This window comes from Bombus vancouverensis, chromosome 15, assembly GCF_051014615.1.
Source record: "Bombus vancouverensis nearcticus chromosome 15, iyBomVanc1_principal, whole genome shotgun sequence".
In the NCBI taxonomy this organism is placed as follows: domain Eukaryota; kingdom Metazoa; phylum Arthropoda; class Insecta; order Hymenoptera; family Apidae; genus Bombus; species Bombus vancouverensis.
The window spans coordinates 4,077,865-4,098,163 of record NC_134925.1 but is presented as its reverse complement, the minus strand read 5'-3'; the positions used below and the strand labels follow the sequence as shown (position 1 = coordinate 4,098,163).

Sequence of the window (20,299 nt, the reverse complement as noted above, 5' to 3'; positions counted from 1 at the left end):
TATAGTTCACCCGATATTTCTTAGGCAATCCGTCCAAGATATTACATATATGTGAGTTATTTTTACGAGAAATGTATATGTAAATAAATTACAGAAAATATAGAGATGAACGAGAATTCCGAGAGCTGATGTAAAGTATAGGATTTATAAACTTTAATAAGAAATTTGAACGAAGAAATTACGTAAGAAAACCTCCAAGCGTAATCAAATAGTGAGGTATAGTAACCGTTGTATGCAAATAAGGAAGTATAATGAGCGACAGATTGAATTTATACATGCCTTTCGTGTGTCGTAAGAATGCCTGATTGAATACGGAGTTGTTCTACTTGCGCGCGCCACGACACATAGTAGACGTGAGTTGTCTGGACGGAGGCAGGGTCATTCTCCTTGGAAGAGATACAAAAGGCTGCAAAGTTACCTGCACAGTATCTGACGATCCTCGTTGCACGTTGTTTGCAGAATGTGATCAAACAACGAGAAATCGTAGAATCTCGTCGATAACGAAGCTCTCATTCATCTTGATAATTGTATGATCAAACACGAATCTACTTCTGCAGCAAAGAATTATTTGTCTTAATACGAACGGAAGAAGTATCTCGTATGAAGTATGATTCATTATATAATAAAAGGATTTTCACAATCAATTTAAAAACTTCTTTGTTTCATTGTAACGTACGAAGAATAAAATGAATGTAATTCTTTGACTATTTCGAAAAGTTATGAACTTCGTTCGAGGAGGTACGATATTAAAAGTACCTTTTTGTAAAACAATTTTATAGGAAACATTATACTTCATAAATCTACATAAAGATTTAATTAGTTTAACTAAGAGAAAAAACCGATTGTAAAGAGTCGATATAAAGCATACGCTTTGTACAGTGGTATTGTACCGCTGTTACTTAACAAAGATAGCCATAATGAAAGGGTCAAGCTATACTGCAAACACTCATCCCTTGTCTACATAATACGAAACATACATTTAACGCGAAAAAACGAGTAAACAGCTTGGAAACTTTATCGTTTAATTATCAAAGATCCCATATCCATACTGGAAAACCCATTCTAGTCAGTTCAATTTCCCTGGTCAGCCGTAGGGACAGGAAAAAGAAGGGGTAACTCGGATCGTCGGTCGGAGCAAGCGACCACGATCGAACCTCCAGCTTACCGAACTCGTAGCCCGATAATTCCCCCTTCCGCTTAATTTGCCGGCGACTTATTGGCCGCTGCAAAAACCTGTTTTACACTGCACCCTCGACGTTACCGGCGTCAACCCCCTCAACCCTCTTACGGTTAATAGGATTCAACCGCGACGATACGTACAGCGGAATTATTCCAATCGGGCGAGTTTATCAGCCGGCGAAGACGAAATCCAATTGCGCGCGGACGCGATATGTGCGCATCCATTTTCGCGGTGGTTGGTTCGTCGAAAATTCAGAGCCGATTTGCAATTTTCTTCCTAGATCTATCAACGATACCGAAATCCTTGTGAACTAATCTTTTAATAGAAATTTGCTTCTCAGGATTTGAAATTTTTTGGAAATTTAACAGGAAGCTTCATTCGAGAAATTTACAAACGAGAAAGAAACCACGTTCGTCGTTTGTTGAATAGTCGGCTATCCGTGCATCAGAAACGATTGACAACAAAAATTCACGCGTGCGATCCTTCGAATAGTACTCACAGAAACGTGCGCGTGAAAATGCGGATGGAAGGTCGAACCAACGTCGATAAATTTCCAGCGCGATATTCATGGGGTTAGGCGCATTGACGAGCGTTCATTCGTGTCTCTTTTCGAGGCGTTCTCGTCAAACAAAGAACCGCGTCAGATTGGAACACATCCCCGCAAGAATATCCTCCTTTTCTGGTCGGCACTTTTATCGCCCGACTTCCGTCGCATTCACGTCCACGTGAATGCGTAAACTTCCTGCCTACTACCAGCCATATCGGCACGCTTTTCTTCGTACCGCCGATCCTGGAATATTAATTCTTCACCGATCTTCCTGGCAAAGGTAACTCGAGTGCAGCCTGTTCGACTTTGCTTTCACCCCTTTCCACCCGTATACGAAACTCCAAGGAAGGAAACCAGCATTTTTCTCTTGTTTGACGTTGTGTAGACAGGGGTGTCAATTCGGAGAATGAATTATTGCGTTCTAGTTCCGTGAACTTTCTCACAATCTTTTCTCCAAACTTCTTTTCTTTCGTATATGTAGTTCTTCTTTTTTCTTTTCGGTAAGATACTGTGGCAGGTATGCTGTAGACACGTCACCCTGTTCAACGCGCTGTTCTAAAACTCTTTTCTAAGTCTCGTTTTAAAGTTCGTGCTCGCAGATTTTTATAGACATTTTCAATTTCTGGCCGTTTCGTGCTTAGCTTTTCCAATAGACGCGTCTCCCGTCTTCGGAGAAGAAATATTCTTGTAAATCCTTTTTTTCCCCCGCGTTCTTTAACTACTAACGAAAATCGATATCAATCATGATAGTTGAAAAATTCTTACATGGGGACCAATACCACCTTTCGTTAATCCCTTCGTGAACTTCGTTCTCTAACTTCTAAAATCCAGTAAATTCCAATCTCCTCCCACAATATCTACACATCACCCATACAATCCAAACGTTCGAACCAGCCTGTCACCCTGTTTATAGTTCCATACCGTTCGTCGTGAGACACAACCGTGGACCGCGGTCGAGCCACCCTATATTCGGTCGCCAGTTGTTCCAGCGGAAACAATGGGCGCGGTTACATCGTGTCGCGCAGTCATTTATTTCCGGCATCGGTGCAGGCCGCTTGAAACGTGAGAAGATTACTCAACCTTCCTCCAACCCTCTTCTCGTCTCGTCTCCGTGTTCGCGGTTATTGAAGATAATTGGGAGAAGTCAGGGGTGGAAACACGACTCTCTCTCTCTCTCTCTCTCACACACACATACATACACACACGCTCTTTGCCTGTGTGTACAGGTTCGTGTCTCACGCTGATTGCCAGCAACCACGTGAACCGTTCGCGATTTACACGAGACGACGACGCTCGGCTTTCCTCGGTTTGCGGATCACGGGCGTCGTACCAACATCCCAAACGCTCTTAGGTCCGCTAGTTTCCGGTTGCAAGCTCGCAAGCACGTTGCATTGTTTGTCAAAATGAATCTTCCGCCGTTAAGAGGTGACGGGTTGTCGCGAGAATTCGACTACAGTTTGTTTCCGGTTTACTGAAGGTGAGCTGCTCGAAACAACGTTTATACTAGGGTTTCTTCGAACACAAGAAGATTGCGTTGCAAGAGAATAGGGTGTCGGTGGTTTCGCTCGGAATTAATTGCTTCTGTTTTGTGGAAACGTTTTTGGTTCCCGCTTTTGCGTTTGTCTTACAGACAAGTGATTTGGGAAAGACGCGGACGAAATTCGTTTAAGAGATTTAGAGACGTGGAAGCTCGCGCAAATGGATTTATTAAAATACTGGACCAGGTTATTCTTGATAACCTTTGTCCTTCTTTTTTCCTAGTTTCTTTGATATTATTATCGTTCTTCGTAGTTTGATGCTCGGTGAACTTGTATATTTTAATGGCTTAACAGCCATTGTCACGATACGAAATGTACATAGAAAATTTTAGATACTTTTACTTGTAATCTATCTGTTAATAAATAGCGATATGAATTTAACGCCCGGTGAATTGTCAGATTTTCTTTGGAATACAGAAATTTGATACCTGAGTTGGTATTTCATAAAAGAATTGTGATAGGAATTTTAATTTATACGAAATATGGCAAAGCGTGAATGAAAATGAGAAGAAAGGACATCAGATTGATAAGTTTTATCGGAATAAATTATCCTTGTAACCATTTAAAATCATTATTTCGCTGTAATTTAATATTAGTTCCCTTTGTACAGAATTCGAAATAAAATGCGTTATTTCAGCTTTGAGACATTAAATATAAAACTGATTATTAATTTTGTATCTGCAACGTATCTTACATCTATCGATATATCCAACCATCCGCTAATAATAATAATGGAATCAATGAAACGGATTAACGACCGTAATTCCATACCAACCAAAGAGAAATATTTAGCAACATTTGTTAAAACGTACATCAAATCGAAAAGATCATATGCAAAGAAAGTGACTACAATCATGGTTCTAATTAGAATAGCATTCCGACAATCCCAATTAGGCAATTGCTTATGACAGTTAATCCGAGAATTTTAATGTTAATGTGACTAGGTAAATTACTCGTGACAACTAGTATAATAGACCAGTACGTAGCCAGACAAATTCCGTTTAAAGAAATACCTTCATAAAATTCACCTCGTTTTTTTCCATTACGTTCCCGATAAAAACAGCTTCTCCGCGGTGTAACTCACATTTTGAAATATAAATTACAATTCACAACTACCCCTCGCGCAAGCCACATTACCCAACCTACAATTCCAAACCCACGACTTTGCTACGATGGGAAACCATTGTGGTCAAAATAATCTCAATTGCACCATCTAATTCACACCTCCGTCCACGATTTCGAACCTGGTGAATAAAATATTCATCTTGCAAGGGGATGAAACGCGAGCAACTTGCGAGGGAAACCAAACAATTTCCATAGCGCTCTACGGAACGGTTTCTATCAAACAAAACCCACGTATCAACCAGACCAAATTATTTTTTTATAACGACATCCGGTATCACGAAAGCTTGTCGCGTTGACTTTCCCCAATTCCACGTGTTTTCTGTACGCAGGAATTTTTTGTTACCAGGCTTCGTTCTCGTTTCTTCCATTTCTTTTCTGCTTGTTTCAAACGGTTGCGATGGATCACTACCGCGACAAGGGAGCAATGGATACGGTTGGAAACGGCGATGCGAGGCGACGGCGACCTTAATCCGCGCACCCCATCCTCGCCAGGCCGGATATCTATGTAAATAAGCGGCTTCACGACCATTTCAACGAGCAACGATCAAGAACTCGCTTCTGTCTGCTCCTAAACGTTTCTGGATATTACAGGGTGGCGAGGGAACGTTCCGTTTCTCCTGGGAGGGGTTGCAAGTTGCGTAGAGGTCGGAGTTTAACTCGAAGCACTTTCGAAACATCTCTTTCCATCGTTCTCGATAGAACGTTCGTGTATTTGGCAAATGTTTGAGAGAATAAGTTGTAACTTGGAAGATATTAATAGTTAAAAGTTTGAATACCTAAATTGTCGAGAATTTATCTTTATATTTTATTTCGAGAGATTTTACAAAGGAAATATTAATCGTTCCTTTGCGTTCTATTCATCGACGAATTTCAAAGCGATTAGGGTGGCTTGCAAGTACGTGAACTCGTCTAATCTAAATTTACGTATAGTTCTATATCTACATAATCTAAATCTCAGCATAATCCTATATAATCTATGTAATCTAAACTTGTATAGTCTGAAATCTTACAAGTACGTAGACCGAACAGCACAATTTCGCCCGAAGCCCATCTAAATTGAGTCTAGAGAAAATTGGATCGATTATTGGTCTGCAGCTTGGTGGAATTGTAATCGATCACCCATTGATCCATCGCGGACTCTTGATGTAATCCAATATAAGCGGAAAGCTCTACGATCAGGCGTATCTACTACCGCAATCATCTATTATTCCTCGTCCACCTACACGCGTCCATCCAGGCCAATCTATATCCACTAAAACGTCACGTTATGCTAAACATTCGATTCCTAGCAAGAACCTATTTCTTCAGAACCAACATTGGATCGATAAGAACAGTACTTTACAAGTTACCATATATTTATCGCAAACATACTGTTCACAATGGTCACGAAATTGTTTCAACAGTCAATTACTTATTATGTTAACACTAACGTCTTGTAACCTTCATATACATTTCCCGATTGCTTTCAAATTCTACAAGGTTTTTTTTCATGCCAGTTACCCTCGATTTCACAAGAAATTTCATTTTACACACGCGAAAGTAGATTAAGTTTCCTCGAATCCCATTAAAACTTCTCGCCTTCCATAACCATCGACCATCCGTTAACGAATCGAACCGGTTACCCTATTCCACCCTCCCGTCCCGCAATTCTCCATAATTCATCGATCCGTCGAACCACCGGTGTTCTCAAGGATTCCTCGTGGAAAAACTACCCTCTGCCTCTCGCACCCTTTCCCACCTACCTTCTGGTTCCATTTTCACGATGCTTAAGTGGTCACGTTCGACGAAACGCTGGGAATCGGAAACTCGCGAAGGAAGTTGCGGAATCTTCGAGAAAGAAACTGCGTTCCGATAAAATGACTGGCGTGTCTATATATCTACGACTAGTAGAAGATATCAGCCAAGGATAGAAGGATCACTTTGACGCGACGAACGATTCTTAGTCGTGTTTCAAACGAACAGAAAAAGAGAGAGAGAGAGAGAACATTCTCTTGGGTCCGTGTGTCTGCGAGGCCACCGCGTGTAAAAGCATCAGAGAGACGAAGCAACTCGTTGAAAAGTTTCACGTCGAGCTGCCACCACCTCCGACATTTCAACCGAACCGCTTTCTCGTACAACACCCTGTACGCTGAGTTTTCCGTGACTCTCTATCTTTCTCTCTCTCTCTCTCTCTTTCACTCTTTCCACCCTTTTGCTCCCGTTCCCAGTTTCTTCTTTTCTTACGCTCGTTCCCGCTCGGTGACTTCGTCGACGACACACGGCAACTCGCGAGATTTCATTTGCAACACGGATAGGGTGGCTATTTGAATTTTCTCAGGGCGAAGCTGAGATTTTTTGTCGCTCGCTCGAGTGGCAAGTTCGATAGCGCGAAGGCTGATCGCTGAGACGTCCGTTTCAACGCGGAGATTGTAATTTCTTTTTGCTCGGGAAATGTTGGTTAGATCGATCAAGTTTGATAAACGCGATGTATTTGTTAAATTTTCGAAATATCGCGTATATCCTGATTTTTACAGATTTCGAACTTTCACGACCATCAGGTTTCCATCGTGTTAGTAGTCACTCCGAATGTCGATGAGTGACGTTTGGATAAAATCGAAAGCGAAGTTATAGATAATGCGGACGATGTGTTGCAGATTATTTTAGAATATTTGAAAGATTGATATTTCGAATTTTGAAAATTTCCTGTAACATCACGTGAAAGAAAACATAAAAAGTGTATAAAAACCCAAAGAAAGGAATTGTGAAAGATTCAACGAGCGTGGATTTCAGAACAAACAAATAAAAAAAGGACCGAGGAAAAAAAGGGTTGTCTGTCACGAAAGGAGGGCACAAAATCGATCGTTCACGTTGGATTTTGACGAGTCGAAATTGTTTGAACGTCTGGTTCGTCAAGCCTTGTTCGACGTTGACGCCTGTTATCTTCGTACGAGACTCCTCTTCTCAATCAGCAGTTGACGTACGGTCGACTTGTTTCGCCATTAAATTACATCCGCATCGGTTTGCTATCCGGGATTAGATTGTCAACTGAGAATTATTGTCCCCCGCGCTGTCGCAACATGACTGACGTATTGTAACGATTTACGATAATCGACTGTAACAGGCTAGACACGTAGCGGGATCTAGCTGATAAACCAATAATAGATCAGGATATTTTAGCTGGCGGTGGTCTGACGCGTCTCGCCACGTATTCGTAGACTATGAAATCGACTGACGATCGTTTCTCGATACGGCGTTTCACGACTCGTTCGATTTATATAGCGTGCACCGGAAAAAACAAAAAGGTTGCGAAGACTTGCAACGTATGAAGTTTTCGTAATAAGAATTTTATTCGTTTGCTTGAGAAGAAAATTGTAATAAACCGCAGATTTGTATATTTCTATCCAACGTTTAGAATCTGATAAAGTTACGTTATAGGGTTGTTCGGAAAGTAATTTCGTCTCTTTCGTTTAGATATCGTTAGACGTATTTTTAAACAGTCAATTTCGTTCTAATCTATAGGATGATTGCATATTACATTTTGACTACTGACGCTTCAAGGAAAACTTGTTTCTGAATCTGACAAGCCATTTTTGTTTGTTGTCGAAGCAAAAATGGGAAAGCAAAGTGAACTTTTCTGACTTTTGCTCTTTTATTACTGTAAAGGTAAAAACGCAGTGCAAGCGAGAAAAAATTGTGTGACGTGTATGGTGAGGATGTGTTGACTGAACGCCAGTGACAGAATTGGTTTTCGAAATTTCGTTCTGGCAATTTTGATCTCAAAGATGCGTCGCGTGCTGGAAGGCCAGTGACGAAGACCAAATGAAGTCATCGGTGGAAGCAAATCGTCGCTTGACAGCACGAGAAATTGCTGTGAGATTGAATTTACATAACTGAGTGAAGCTATTTCCTTCTATTAAAAAATCGTCTTTTATTTTCATGTAAAAAAAAAATAAAATTACCTTCCGAACAATCCATTAGCTGAATTGACTGGTGTAACAATAGTATGATTAATGATTCCCTAATAATCTTATAGTGTTGTGGCGAGATTCGACTGGGCGCAATGGTTAAATGTCAAACATTATTCTCTGGATAGGCAAAGACGAGTTTAACCCCTCAACCTACGATTTACGTTCGAGAATTTTGGGCCGAAAACGTAAACAAGCTATTATATATTATATTACATATTATATTTGGCCCGATTATCGTACCGGTTATGTCCATAATATTTACGTTTGGTCCGATCATCGCGCTACGGGCTATGCCCGTAGTTGTATATTAAGGGGTTAAAGCTGCAGGTTTCTGCGTTACATGATTGCAGTCTGATTGATGGATTACAACAGGCGAATGTACTGTCTTCGTCTTAAGCTGCTTAAATGACACGTGATATGTTTGAGCGATGATATTGCAGCCGGATACCTTAGCCGATATTTAATAGCAGTAAGTGGATAGTATCGAATTATGTAAATCAAAGTTTTTCGTTAATATTATCATACATCTATTTATCATCTTCTCCCTCTCTATCCTATACTAATACACAATTATTTCTTAACATACAACATCCTAAAATGAAATACCACAACACGTAATTTTTACGTTAACGACAGTCTCACCCAGTTTCGGACTTGCTCTCTCAAGCGGCTTTCAGTATCAAGGAAACGAACAAATTACGGCCGCGGAAGTGTTAATTGGAGTATTCAGACTTTCACAACGACCTAGTTTACGATTCAGTAAAGACGTATACTTTCTTCCTTAATTATATCCCTAATTACAAGCCTGTGAATTTTCATTTCGACTCAATCGACCATCATTGCAGAAAAGAAAAAAGATACTCAACTCTTTCCATTTTTTTTCTCTTACTACTTCATCATTCACACCACCGCTCCATCTCTTCCAAAATTAACCCTGCCACACTTGAAATTTCCAATCCCAATAAGAATCATACTGGACTCTCGCAATCCCAGAAACCTTATCAAGATATCGATATCGAAACCCAGAGAGAAAGACAGAGAGAGAGAGAGAGAGAGAGAGAGAATCCCGTTTCTTCACTTTGGATCAATCTCCGTCGATATGAAGCAGCAGTTTTTCCTCTCATGACCATCCTTCGTCCTTCTCCTCTGTATTACTCCCTTATCCCTTCAGAAACATCCAGAATCGAGGAAAATGACCCGAACCGAAGCGACTGTTGGCGTCCAAAAATCAATATCCTTGGATATCAAAGTATATACGTATGTTGGTTTTGGGAGACGACGATCGTCGTCGTCGTTATTTCTATAGGCCTTACTCGTTCGCGCGCCGATTTTAGAAATGGGATCCGACGTGGCATAAGCCGTAATTCATGCCTGACCGTAGCTGGCCTAACGTCCAGCAACGACCTATAGTAATCTATCGTGAAACGGGGCTTTCGGGCTGCACAATCGCGCCGATAACGCGCAACGACACGCCGATAACAGGATTTAGATGGGGGTAGGGAAAGAGTAGGGTTGAGCGAGAGTAACCGTTCTCCGGAGCTACGAGAGAGTTAAGTAGAATTCGCTGAAAGATCCTATCGATTGGGTCAGCTGTCTCTGATACCATGTTTCGAACTAGAAATTCTACCTTAGTTTTTGACGAACGATGTTTTGCGGTGTATCTTGCGTAACATTAATAAGATTGGAATTTTAGCGAATTTGATCGTTAGGGTGTGATATAAAGCGTCGTAAGTTGCTACTTACAGCACGCAATTAAAAAAAAGGTGGAACCTAAACGGAGATTTGTTTTTATCTAACGAGCATCGATCAGCAACGAGTACAATATTTTGGATCTTTAATATTTTTGCGTGTTATATGCGATCTCTTAAAAAGATCTAGAGCGAGACTCATTTTGACGTTACGATTATTATTGTTTTATCTGAATACAATTTTTAAGTGTAACCCTTGGCATTTGCGTTCATATTTATCAAATAAAAATCTTGCCGCAATTTTCCACTTTTACGATATTATTAGCGATTAAGAAAATATTACGTCGGTTAAAAAAACTAATTCGCTACTATCTGATGTTCTCCCACATCGATTCTCCTATAACACCAAAAAGGAAAGAAAAGGGAGGAATCGACGAGCTGACGAACCCCCATAGCTAGCCAGTTTCCTGTGGGTCGAGTTCGTGAAGGGTTTCATTTTGGCTGGCAATTTCCTCGGACGATCTCGTCGGGATACGACAGAGTGGCTGCTTAAAATTCTGACTTGGGGTGGGGTGTTATTAAGCATACTCCTCATGACATGTTCCTTTCTCCTTTCGTTCCCTTCTGCACCTCTGTTGGCGACCAAGAAACGTTCTTCCTTGTGTGTAACGGAGGGAAGAAGGCGAGCCTCGAGAATCCATTTGAATTTCAATATTTTTGAAGCGCCTGCGATCGATTGCCGACTTCTCCGGTCGAGAATCGTCATGACGATGGATTTTTGTTGCTTCTTTCGAATACTTCGTAGATCGCTGTGTACGCGTACGTAATTTCCTCAATTTCATAGCGAAATGTTAATCGATTTCGGTGTCTGATTTCTGTCCGAGTACAATTGTGCCAAATGTACATTTAGAGTCCATTTAAGTATGCTGAGATAAAAATTGGAAAGATTCGAAAAATATATACAACGAAGAAAATTGCAAATAGTTAAAACGCAGAAATAGTATAAATAAAACTCAACGAGAAATGGGTTACATTTTATAGCGCCTAAAGATTTAAACACATAGGCCAGATGGAAATAAACTCAGAACACTTCTTTCCATTTATTAACGCGATAAAGAGGAGCAAATGATCAGATGCGCAATCATCACCATGAAGAAAAGTAGGCTCGTTTCTTTCTCTTTTCCTTCCACTCTATGAATGGGACTGTTTTTATCCGCGTAAACAACTTTACGGTTATAGCTCGCGCTTAAGGGCGGGTGAAGGGCCTGGCCGGAGAATTCTGTGGGAAATTCGGCGATAAAAACGGGACGCGCGATGCTTCCTTTCCGAGCTAAATTACCCGGGCATACTTTACGGGATCTAATTTCGAATACCGTAAATAACTTATGAGGGTAACCGGAGATCCGGCTGCCGCTGCAGTTTCCCCTCTACTCTTCCGGTTTGTTCGCGTTGGATTCGTCGCCGGGCAAAATTCGTTAACGTAAACGAACCGCTATTGCACCTCCGCGTACATACGTACATGTACACAAATGTGTATTATAGCAAATGGGAATACGGATCGTGATTTGTGTCTTTGGGTATCGATGTTATCACTTATTAACAGATGACGAAATTACCCTGGGCTCGTGGTTAAAACCCTTAATAAACGTTACATTAATTCGGAATTAATAAGCACCGAATAGCGACGAGGATATCACCAACCAGTTCCAAAATATTTCAACGTCCACGGGGATGATATTACGCAGCGGAAGTTCACGCGCCGCGCTATCTGTCATCGCGAACGTGCCCCGCTCCATCGAGCTTGCTTATTTTCCGCGATAACGCCGCCCAGTGATCCTGTGTCCCTTGTTGCATTGCTGCTGGAATGCGAACAGACGCGAGCATGCCACGGCTTGTAATAATGTACAGTCCTGCAATATGGCCCGTCTACGAGCGGCCATTTAATATTCACGTCTCCTTCACACTATAGTTTCCTATCTTCTAAGACCTACACTCAGTATTTTCGCATCAACACCGTTTTATGATAAAGTAACGCTCTAAACCTAATTCTGACAGTTATACGGAGGTGAGAATGTTAATTCCAAAGGTGGAAGGATAGTTTGAAACATCTTACTGACAGGAAATGAACGAAGAAACTACGTTTTCTCAGAGTTAGAGACTTATTTCCTGGACCTTAGAACGAATTCTCAATTGCATCATTCTCCCATTGGATGGAAGAATTGCATTTGCTTTAACACGGAAGTCCTTCTTTTTTAAGGTTTTATTACGATATTGGGCATTTAGACTGATATTTATGATCGTTTATGGCTATACTTTTATTTTCATAATTAGAAATACTATTACAAAATTAGAGCAACATTCTAGGAATATTGAACAGCATGATTAGGTATTATGCAACGAGGAAGTATGGATGAAAATAAATTTTAGATTAGCGAGACATGAACTAATGAAATTTGGATTTAGAGTCAAGTGTTCCGAGAGTTTAGCTGACGAAGAATTATGAAGGTTTTACGATATACCATTATTAATGGGCTATTCGGACAGATATTATTAATTCTACGGTATTAGCACCCAATTTTCGAGTATTACACAGATAGTTCTAGATCCTTAATATTTACTAACCCTTTATGAGAAGAACCGGTGTACTTATGCACGTACATAAGTATCCTAATTGAACATTTTCCGCATCGCTGAAATGTACGAGAGGAAAAAATTCAGTTTTGCCGAATTTCGGCGAACTTAATAAGAATACCCGGGAAATTATACTGCAATGCAGTTCTGCGTACGTAAAACTGCTTACGTAACCAGATCTTCCGACCTACGAGCAAATACACCTAATTCCTCTTGATAATCCACTTTCCAAACAAAACTGTTCTACTCGATCATTAATTTAAACATCCATTAATCTTTGAAGATTCAACAAACATTTTGGCTCTTTATTGTTCAAATACTGCAACCTCGTCAATTACGATGATAAAACTAATAATGCTAAATTCTAAGGTAAATATAAAAGGCCAATGTTTCTATGTTTTTCAATTTACAGACTTATGAAACTAAACATGCGTCCCTCGATTATCGACGCTCTCTCAACGGTTCTACACACCGATCAGCTCGTCGACCAGCACAACGAGGAATAAACTCATCTGACCCATTTCCGTATTCCACTCCATTTTACTCCCAGAACCACCCCGTGCCCGGCTCATCCCCCTGAGACACACCGTTACTCCAACTTCCTCACGGTTCTCCAATAATTTTCAAGATAAGTGGCCGAGGTTGACCGCGGTTAACTCGGTTCCGGTCCATCGTGGCCAAGTTTCGCAAGGGCTACTTCCGTTCTCTCGAGTTTCTTAATTTTTTATTAATAGCCCAACGCCTGGCTTCAAGTTTAGTCGAATCCTTATCCCGATGGATCGAGTTTCGCGGTTCCGTCTCATCCCTACGAATTTGTTCCCGCTCGTGGCCTCTCGTGTCGATCGACGTTCCTCCGTCTTTCCTCGTTACTCGCCACGCCAAGAAACTCGTAACCCCGCCCATCCGACGATTTTCACCCGTTTACCGTCCCTTTCGTTGATCTTTCGAAAGCTTTAATTCCGACTCATCGCCAGTCAGTCTGCAAGTTACTGGATGAAAAACGAGCAATCGCGCAGCCGTGTCCCGTTGGAAATCGTATCGATCAAAGATAATCGGGAAATTATATTTGCCCTCTGCTCCACGAGAACTCTAGCCTGTCGCAAAAATGGTCCCAGACGCGTTTCAATATTTACGCAGCTCGTAAGGACGAGCTGAAATTCATCGTCGAGGGTATTTTGCTTGGAACGTTGTCAAAATCCTTAGCTGAATACTTTCCACGGTGTACGAAAGCTGGAAAGTAATCGAAACTGTTTCTACTGGGATAACGAGTATCGGAAATTGAAGTTACGAATTTTAAAGCTGTACGGAGCTTTTCTTACATTATATCAGTTATTGCTACGTTCTTCTTTAGTTTGTATACATCTGTTCAACGATTAAACAGTAGATGTTCGTGCAAATTTATACCACGTGCTTGCTGGAATACTGACAGCATTAGAAACGATTTAGGAAATTGCTATGAAATAGAAAGGAAAGTATATTTTCCTATTAAATAGTTGAATAATTAATAACCAGCTGTGTCTCGAAGTAATTTCACATATGTCAGATGTGTTTTGCTGTGTAAACGATGGACAGGTTAAGGAACCCTTACGATGGAATTAGAAATAGAGCGCAAAGGTTGAAATGGAACGGGTTTGGAGAGTAAGACGTGAGGAAAAAGAATCAATTGATTGGGTCGATGGGCTGGGATTCGGGGCTGGATTTGTCATGTGACGCGGCGAAGAATCGCTCCAATTAATTGGACTGCCTCTCGACCTCTGGAACTCTCTTAGCCAGGGCTTAAGCGCGTTTTAATTAATCGTAGATGATTTCTTTCTTTCTCATCCCGGCTATGTACGCCTTTGCCGACAATTCGGTTTGATTCCCCGAGTGGTCGAGCAAAATTCTGTTTTCTTCTTGAGAATTTTATCCAGCAAGAGAGATTAACTCTCGAAATACAAAGGTTCGTCATTTTTATTACAGATGAAACTTTCATTCGTCGCGAGTAACTTTTCATATTTCACAGTTTACTAGAATTACGCAATAATTTTTCTCATATATTCATATATTTCGTAGTATCTGAAAAACATCCTAGTTTCTATCGATGTTTGTATTTTAGAACGAAGAAGATAACAAAGAGAATCTTATAATCACGAGTACGATTAAATCGAAATAGAATCTTCAATCGTAGAATGGGAAAAATTGATAGGAAGATGAGAGAACTTTGTAGTTGAAAAGACTATTGTGTTTTATTTTTATTCGTTCCTATTTTGACAACAGATTGATGGAATTCGATGTTTCACGGGTAAATGGAGGACCGTAATATTTCAATAACAGCCAGGAAACAATTCGTCGGCCGGCTATGGACGTGGGCTCATCTCGTCTGAAAAACGATACCCTCTCGATCGATAGGCATTATGCGTATTGGTTGTTCCTAGCTTTTCAGTTTTTTTTCAGTATTGCCTTCTGACCCTTTGTCGGAAACTGTACCTCACTTTCATGGTTTTCAACAAGGACGCCTGGTAATCTTCTGCACTTCCTTTTGAAGCCCGCGATTCGATCTCGTTGATTGATTCTCTAACGAAGTGCCTCAAATAAGTAACAAACGCGTTAATTAAAATTAAGAGCGAACAACGTTCGTGCGCTCGAACGTTGAACTTTGAAACTGGAATAATTTTCGATGGCAATTTAATTTTTTCGAGGATAAGAAAGGTAATAGAAGGAAGATTTTAAGATAAGACTTCTGACGGCAGACAGACTTCAAAAAATAGATATTCAAATGGTAATTGCGAATCTAAGCTGTTAACAAGAAACGTTGAAACGTCTCGAAGCGTGTTCCATCTAGGCTAAACATCTACGGTATATTCAGTTATGGCGCGTCTTTGAGGAAAGATGATTCAAATGATAATTAGGAGATAAAGTTCTGAGAGATTCGTGGAAATACTATAACTCGTGCTTAAATTATTCCACGTAATATCCTCTATTAAAACATATTACAGAACATATCAAAATGAATGGTATTTTCATGAAACGAAGATGTAAATGGCACAATTAGAGAAGCGAGTGAAGGTTCAATCTCAAACGACAAAAGACACCATTATATTCAACTTCGCAGTGTCTCTTCATTCCCTTTAATTTACTTGCAATCGTTATGAGCAACCAACGAATACGCGCTGCTTTGCAGTCCATAAACATCTCCCAGAATTTAACGTTTCATACGTTTTTAATATATTTAACAATATACGTAATATTTTCCATATATACAATTCTAAAATTCTATACAATTCTTCGATTATTAACGTTAATACCATTCTCGTTAATACCATTCCTTCAATAATTGTAAAAAAAAAAGATACAAAGGAACGTCAACGTCGAAATATCATCGAAATGATTTTTTATCGAAAAAATTGCCACGAAAATTCCCTTTCCCAAGAAACAGCCACTCACCGAAAACGCGAGTGGAACGATAACGAAAGCAAGATACTTTCAACCCCCGCGACTAAGACTGTCCGTCCACCTGTCTACGAGGCGGTTGCTTCAATTTCTGTCAGTCTTCCACCCACCATCGCCCCCGCGGAGAGGCGTTGTTATCGGTTTTTCGTCTGCCAGCGAACAGAATCGTACGTGCCTCGACAAACGTTTTCACCCGGCGCTATATGGCCGAAGCGTATACCTTTTGTCCGTCGTTTGTCCCGATTCTCCGCGTCGTTCGTGCGCGTCCATCGAGTATCCACGTTCCACGGACGTCGTGCTTTCTCTTTTCCTTTTCGGTCAGCTCTCTGTTCATCCTTTTGACTCGACGATAAGCACAGCCCTTTCTTTACCTGGTTGCTCCCTTCATCGCCAACGCGAGAAGCTTCCCTCGAGGACGTTTTCCTCTTGTTCCGCGCGAGTGGCTTATCGTCAATGTTTAATCCTCCCCTTCCTCGGGGTGGGACTATCTTTATTTCCATCGCAATACGCCGATCGAAACGACAGTAAAAGCGACGAGAGACGACGATTGAATTGTAAAGCACGCCGTGGGAGTTTCTACGGGCGCGCAGGTGAGACGGCGAATTAGACGTTTGCGGCCAACGCTCGTGCCATCGTTTCCTTATAGGCTGTAAAAGATTTTTGATCGCGTTAATCTACTCGACAATTGCGGATGTCGGTTTTTACACAGAACCCGATGGATTTTATTTGCTTCAAATTGCGGACATTTATGCAACCATAGAAAATTTGAACGCGCCAAAATGTACAGGATGTATATACATACGCAAAAGTACAGGGAATATCTAAAATGTCTGTTACAATTTATTTTAGAGTACGAAACAAATCTCTATTTAGATCTCGTTTCTTTACGTACGTATGTTCATAAAAATTTGCAGTCATACGAAGCCAATAATACTCGTACAAAATAACAGTAAAAAAGCTCATGAATGCCTTTACGGATATACCTAGTCGTTATAAAGAAACGTCGATGTAAAATTTTCCTCTTCTAATGGAAATTTTACTATTTCTAACTGTCGGAAGCCATTGATGGCATAAACTACTCGGTACGCGTAGATAAAAAAACAATTTAAATGAAACGAAATACGAAGTAAAAGGTATCGTGTTACGAGTCGTTAAGCAGAGCAACAACTTTTCAAGCTTGGTTCGCATTTAGAACATAAAACTTTCATCACGAGTGTTCATGGTGATTAAAAGTGTTTTCCCTTTAGCATGCGAACGTAGACGAACGACAAGCGTCCGGCATTCCCGACGTATTTTTCACCGGGACACGAATATATTTTTTATCGTGCTGCACGACGCGTTCTACGTACCACCCTCTTTAAGTTCTCCGTCCCTCCCTTATGCTTTATTTATCCAGGACTGGAGTTCGCTGCCTAATATCCACCGGCCGTAATGAAGATAAGGCACGGGGAAACGAAGCGAGTGGCTGCGCTTGAACGTCGAAACTTTTCGCATAGAGCTTCGCGGCAATTGCCGCAACGCTTTCCGCGGAAACGCCTCGAGATAAAACTTGCGAATAACACCGAACCGTTATTTACAATTACGTACGCAGCCAGCCAATCTGGGACCGCTGTTTTCTCTTCGTTTCTTCAAAAGCAGCACGCTCGTTTCTTTCGAATTTGAACAGTTTCACAGATTTCAGATTTTTACCAGATCTTTTGATACTACAGAGTTCTTCGATAATTCGATGATTAATACATATGCGCGTTGATCGTATGTACATGGATATCGATCAACAGCATATTATATCGTAATATGTATAGCATTCTTCGATACTAGAGTAGAAGAAAGTTTTTTCGATAAGGGAAAAATTATTTTCATCTCGTACAGTAAAACAGGTCAAACGTATTTATGGCATAGAACGACGCGATGATGGTTAGGAATGTTTAAAGCAGAATAATGTGAGAAACTGTGTGCAGAATAAGAAGGATATAAACGTGGCGCGTAAAAATTCCGAGGTATTGTGAGATTTACGACTCTATTTCATATGTTAAGAAGTTCGCCGACTTCCACCAGCCATCTAAGATTCCTGGAGACATTCAACTTTGAATAATATCCTTAGCGCCGAACGATTCCGGTTTTCGTATGTAATTGAATCCTCGTAAAATTTGCTACGTAGAAACTCGATTTAAAAATACACGCGAAGTTGTCGGGTGCTTCGAAAACTCGGAAATTCTTTCCACGTTGATAACTATCCTTTAACGGAAACATTTCTCGAATCATAGTAAAATGTAGTTTATATTTTTGTTCTGTTTTTCCTCGATCTGTGTCGCGATCGAAAGAACCTTAATCTTCGACCAGGTCCACAGAGGATACCACGGCTCCAGATTTTTCTCCCTCGAATTCCAGACGAAATTTACGAGCCAGTTCGTTCGGCTGGACCCTCAGATAGAGACCCTTTCAGATGGAAGCTGCTCGCGTGTTTATCTACGGCCATACACTCGCCAACCGTCATTACCGATATTTGTAACACGATCGAGCTGAATTTATAACTGTACGGGACATTAAGCCGGTCGTATGTGAGCTTAAACTTCCTGAAAGCTTGCTGGTAAGCAAAATCTGATGCAACTGTTTATATTTTTTCCCCAAGTATAAACAACCTTCTCGTATTTTTATTCGCGTTTAAATATCAGATAAGAATGTAAATAGAAACGTGATGCAAGCTTAGGATATTTTAAAATATCAAACAATAAGGAGTGTAACGAATTCAGTTCTTGGACTTCTGAGTCGTTAAAAAATTTTCGCCGTCCTATCTTCTTCTCTCTTTGTTTAATCCTCTGCATTTGCATAATAAGATTTAATTTCACTGAAGCGTAATATTATTATTTTATAAACCCATGGGACAAAATTTAGGATTCGGCAAGTCGGTTCCCGGAATGTCAGGAAAAACACTACTGTCGTTAAGAGCCGGATGCAAGGGTATGCAGATGGCCGGTCGTAAAACAGACCACCATAAAGCGCCACGCCTCGCAATTACTGTCGTCTGACTCGCAGTAGTCGTGGAACGTTACTGGTCAGACACGTGCTCTCAAGAATCGAGCTTTATCTACATCGTTACATCACATTGTTCTTTCCGCCTATTCGAACTTACTATTTTATAACGCGTAATAGTACAATTTGCTATTGTATAACTTGTACTATTACGTAGTTGTATTGTGTATACTGTTGCTAGCGAAGTTAAACGAACATAACTGATGTTGAATAAGATCATTCTTGATTCCCTCTTTTCTATTTGGATAACATAACCATCGTGTATACCTGATCAACACGTGCTATTATTACTAACGTTATATTACAGATAATTTTATCTCTTGTCTGTAAAAATTTCAATTTTACGGTTCACTTCGCTAATATTCCCTAACTTATATCTTAAGGCGGTAGCAATTAGTTTAAGCAGGATTTATGACAGGGACATGACGTCTCTGCTATTTTACAGTTTACGTTTGTATACGTATCGTTGCCATGTACTATTTAAATTCTACAGCCAGGAAAATTTTGAATTTTAATAAAAACGAACGAGATAGTCCAAGTTCCTTCTGGCACTGACGTATCGCAAACTTTCGAGTGTCGAATCTATGCACGCGGCCGGTGAGTATCTTCATCTGGGGTTTTCCCTGACTCTAGTGGTTTCGTAGTAGTGTTTTCGTTGCCAATAATTAAGAGGTTAAGTAATTCTTGGTATATGTTGATAAATTGGTATATCTTGTGAAAAGGAATGAAGAATGCAGGTTCGAGAGTCTACACGCAAATCATTCGCTAAATTATACTCACGTACGCGTTATTATCCAGTCCATTTGAAAGTCGCCAACAGTCGACTATTCGCGATGCAACGATATAACTCGAGAACAAAGTACACCAGAACGCGTGTTTATCTAACTGTTTTCACAGCTTTGTTTCGTTCGTACGTTGCTGAAACGTATCCCACATATTATAAAACACTGTGCACGAAAGCAGGATAAGGGAACTGACATCGACAAAAAGACAAAGAAACCTTCGTAACACCTCCATAAATGCGCTTACGAGTATTCCTCGTCAAAGATAGCAACATCACTCGTTTGTAGCCCATCCGTTATAACGTTACTGTAATTACATAAAACTTCGTTTAAAACGAACAACATCGTTCTACTTAAAAGAAGACGTAAAGCATAAAATGAACACGAAAGCGGAGCTTCATT

General features: G+C 40.5%; 2 protein-coding genes across 2 annotated transcripts in view; one reads left to right on the top strand and one right to left on the bottom strand.

Moving 5' to 3' along the window:
* Positions 1-20,299, top strand: part of LOC117157258 (uncharacterized) — a 133,734-nt gene that overhangs the window by 26,333 nt on the left and 87,102 nt on the right. The gene's annotated exons all lie outside the window — the stretch shown is intronic.
* The window catches only part of kl-2 (dynein heavy chain 2, axonemal kl-2), a 220,718-nt gene that overhangs the window by 164,816 nt on the left and 35,603 nt on the right, over positions 1-20,299 (bottom strand). The gene's annotated exons all lie outside the window — the stretch shown is intronic.